Source organism: Pelobates fuscus, chromosome 8, assembly GCF_036172605.1.
Source record: "Pelobates fuscus isolate aPelFus1 chromosome 8, aPelFus1.pri, whole genome shotgun sequence".
NCBI lineage: Eukaryota > Metazoa > Chordata > Amphibia > Anura > Pelobatidae > Pelobates > Pelobates fuscus.
The window spans coordinates 177,000,637-177,005,163 of NC_086324.1; positions in this window are offsets into that span (position 1 = coordinate 177,000,637).

The following is a 4,527-nucleotide window of genomic DNA, read 5'->3' on the forward strand; positions in this document are numbered from 1 at the left end:
ACAGAGTGAGAGATAGCTGTGTGTTATACAGAGAGGGACAGAGTAAGAGATAGCTGTGTGTTATACTGAGTGAGAGATAGCTGTGTGTGTTATACTGAGAGGGACAGAGTGAGAGATAGCTGTGTGTTATACTGAGTGAGAGATAGCTGTGTGTGTTATACTGAGAGGGACAGAGTGAGAGATAGCTGTGTGTGTTATACTGAGTGAGAGATAGCTGTGTGTTATACAGAGAGGGACAGAGCGAGAGATAGCTGTGTGTTATACTGAGTGAGAGATAGCTGTGTGTTATACAGAGAGGGACAGAGTGAGAGATAGCTGTGTGCTATACTGAGAGGGACAGAGTGAGAGATAGCTGTGTGTTATACTGAGAGTGACAGAGTGAGAGATAGCTGTGTGTGTTATACTGAGTGAGAGATAGCTGTGTGTTATACAGAGAGGGACAGAGTGAGAGATAGCTGTGTGCTATACTGAGAGGGACAGAGTGAGAGATAGCTGTGTGTTATACTGAGAGTGACAGAGTGAGAGATAGCTGCGTGTTATACTGAGTGAGAGATAGCTGTGTGTGTTATACTGAGAGGGACAGAGTGAGAGATAGCTGTGTGTTATACAGAGAGGGACAGAGCGAGAGATAGCTGTGTGTTATACTGAGTGAGAGATAGCTGTGTGTTATACAGAGAGGGACAGAGTGAGAGATAGCTGTGTGCTATACTGAGAGGGACAGAGTGAGAGATAGCTGTGTGTTATACTGAGAGTGACAGAGTGAGAGATAGCTGTGTGTTATACTGAGTGAGAGATAGCTGTGTGTGTTATACTGAGAGGGACAGAGTGAGAGATAGCTGTGTGTGTTATACTGAGTGAGAGATAGATGTGTGTTATACAGAGAGGGACAGAGTGAGAGATAGCTGTGTGTTATACTGAGAGGGACAAAGTGAGAGATAGCTGTGTGTTATACAGAGAGGGACATAGTGAGAGATAGCTGTGTGTTATACAGAGAGGGACAGAGTGAGAGATAGCTGTGTGCTATACTGAGAGGGACAGAGTGAGAGATAGCTGTGTGTTATACTGAGAGTGACAGAGTGAGAGATAGCTGTGAGTTATACTGAGTGAGAGATAGCTGTGTGTGTTATACTGAGAGGGACAGAGTGAGAGATAGCTGTGTGTGTTATACTGAGTGAGAGATAGCTGTGTGTTATACAGAGAGGGACAGAGTGAGAGATAGCTGTGTGTGTTATACTGAGTGAGAGATAGCTGTGTGTGTTATACTGAGAGGGACAGAGTGAGAGATAGCTGTGTGTTATACAGAGAGGGACAGAGTGAGAGATAGCTGTGTGTGTTATACTGAGTGAGAGATAGCTGTGTGTGTTATACTGAGAGGGACAGAGTGAGAGATAGCTGTGTGTTATACAGAGAGGGACAGAGTGAGAGATAGCTGTGTGTGTTATACTGAGTGAGAGATAGCTGTGTGTGTTATACTGAGAGGGACAGAGTGAGAGATAGCTGTGTGTTATACTGAGTGAGAGATAGCTGTGTGTGTTATACTGAGAGGGACAGAGTGAGAGATAGCTGTGTGTGTTATACAGAGAGGGACAGAGTGAGAGATAGCTGTGTGTGTTATACTGAGAGGGACAGAGTGAGAGATAGCTGTGTGTGTTATACTGAGAGGGACAGAGTGAGAGATAGCTGTGTGTTATACTGAGAGGGACAGAGTGAGAGATAGCTGTGTGTTATACAGAGTGAGAGATAGCTGTGTGTTATACTGAGAGGGACAGAGTGAGAGATAGCCGTGTGTTATACAGAGTGAGAGATAGCTGTGTGTGTTATACTGAGTGAGAGATAGCTGTGTGTGTTATACTGAGAGGGACAGAGTGAGAGATAGCTGTGTGTTATACTGAGTGAGAGATAGCTGTGTGTGTTATACTGAGAGGGACAGAGTGAGAGATAGCTGTGTGTGTTATACAGAGAGGGACAGAGTGAGAGATAGCTGTGTGTGTTATACTGAGAGGGACAGAGTGAGAGATAGCTGTGTGTGTTATACTGAGAGGGACAGAGTGAGAGATAGCTGTGTGTTATACTGAGAGGGACAGAGTGAGAGATAGCTGTGTGTTATACAGAGTGAGAGATAGCTGTGTGTTATACTGAGAGGGACAGAGTGAGAGATAGCCGTGTTTTATACAGAGTGAGAGATAGCTGTGTGTGTTATACTGAGAGGGACAGAGTGAGAGATAGCTGTGTGTTATACTGAGAGGGACAGAGTGAGAGATAGCTGTGTGTTATACTGAGAGGGACAGATGAGAGATAGCTGTGTGTTATCCTGAGAGGGACAGAGTGAGAGATAGCTGTGTGTTATACTGAGTGAGAGATAGCTGTGTGCTATACAGAGAGGGACAGAGTGAGAGATAGCTGTGTGTGTTATACTGAGTGAGAGATAGCTGTGTGTGTTATACTGAGAGGGACAGAGTGAGAGATAGCTTTGTGTGTTATACTGAGTGAGAGATAGCTGTGTGTGTTATACTGAGAGGGACAGAGTGAGAGATAGCTGTGTGTTATACAGAGAGGGACAGAGTGAGAGATAGCTGTGTGTGTTATACTGAGTGAGAGATAGCTGTGTGTGTTATACTGAGAGGGACAGAGTGAGAGATAGCTGTGTGTTATACTGAGTGAGAGATAGCTGTGTGTGTTATACTGAGAGGGACAGAGTGAGAGATAGCTGTGTGTGTTATACAGAGAGGGACAGAGTGAGAGATAGCTGTGTGTGTTATACTGAGAGGGACAGAGTGAGAGATAGCTGTGTGTGTTATACTGAGAGGGACAGAGTGAGAGATAGCTGTGTGTTATACTGAGAGGGACAGAGTGAGAGATAGCTGTGTGTTTATACAGAGTGAGAGATAGCTGTGTGTTATACTGAGAGGGACAGAGTGAGAGATAGCTGTGTGTTATACTGAGAGGGACAGAGTGAGAGATAGCTGTGTGTTATACAGAGTGAGAGATAGCTGTGTGTTATACTGAGAGGGACAGAGTGAGAGATAGCCGTGTTTTATACAGAGTGAGAGATAGCTGTGTGTGTTATACTGAGTGAGAGATAGCTGTGTGTGTTATACTGAGAGGGACAGAGTGAGAGATAGCTGTGTGTTATACTGAGTGAGAGATAGCTGTGTGTGTTATACTGAGAGGGACAGAGTGAGAGATAGCTGTGTGTGTTATACAGAGAGGGACAGAGTGAGAGATAGCTGTGTGTGTTATACTGAGAGGGACAGAGTGAGAGATAGCTGTGTGTGTTATACTGAGAGGGACAGAGTGAGAGATAGCTGTGTGTTATACTGAGAGGGACAGAGTGAGAGATAGCTGTGTGTTATACAGAGTGAGAGATAGCTGTGTGTTATACTGAGAGGGACAGAGTGAGAGATATCCGTGTTTTATACAGAGTGAGAGATAGCTGTGTGTGTTATACTGAGAGGGACAGAGTGAGAGATAGCTGTGTGTTATACTGAGAGGGACAGAGTGAGAGATAGCTGTGTGTTATACTGAGAGGGACAGATGAGAGATAGCTGTGTGTTATCCTGAGAGGGACAGAGTGAGAGATAGCTGTGTGTTATACTGAGTGAGAGATAGCTGTGTGCTATACTGAGAGGGACAGAGTGAGAGATAGCTGTGTGTTATACAGAGTGAGAGATAGCTGTGTGTTATACAGAGAGGGACAGAGTGAGAAATAGCTGTGTGTTATACAGAGTGAGAGAGCTGTGTGTTACACAGAGTGTCAGAGAGAGAGCTGTGTGTTACACAGAGTGTCAGAGAGAGAGCTGTGTGTTATACAGAGATTGTCAGAGAGAGAGCTGTGTGTTATACAGAGATTGTCAGAGAGAGAGCTGTGTGTTATACAGAGAGTGTCGGAGAGAGCTGTGTGTTATACAGAGAGTGTCAGAGAGAGCTGTATGATACAGAGAGTGTCCGAGAGCTGTGTATTATATAGAGTGTCAGAGAGAGAGCTGTGTGTTATATAGAGAGTGTCGGAGAGCTGTGTGTTATACAGATAGTGTCAGAGAGAGAGAGCTGTGTGTTATACAGATAGTGTCAGAGAGAGAGCTGTGTGTTATACAGAGAGTGTCAGAGAGAGAGAGCTGTGTGTTATATAGAGAGTGTCAGAGAGAGAGAGAGCTGTGTGTTATATAGAGAGTGTCAGAGAGAGAGAGAGAGCTGTGTGTTATATAGAGAGTGTCAGAGAGAGAGAGAGAGCTGTGTGTTATACAGAGAGTGTCGGAGAGAGCTGTGTGTTTTATAGTGTGTTGTAGTATGGTTTTGTTCCTACACAGAGGAGATTAGAATGGATCAGTTAAAATAATGTTAAATGTTCTGTTTTCTGCGTGTTTTTTCACTGTCACTGTTTAGTGAATAATCCCTCTAACCCGGTCTCTGCAGGCGAAATTTTTGTGGTTATAGTCTCTCTATCGGCTCTGCACAGAGCGAAACTCCCATACAAAGCATCCTGTCTGAACAGCTTTCACTTTCATTCTGACTGTCTATACTTTGTAT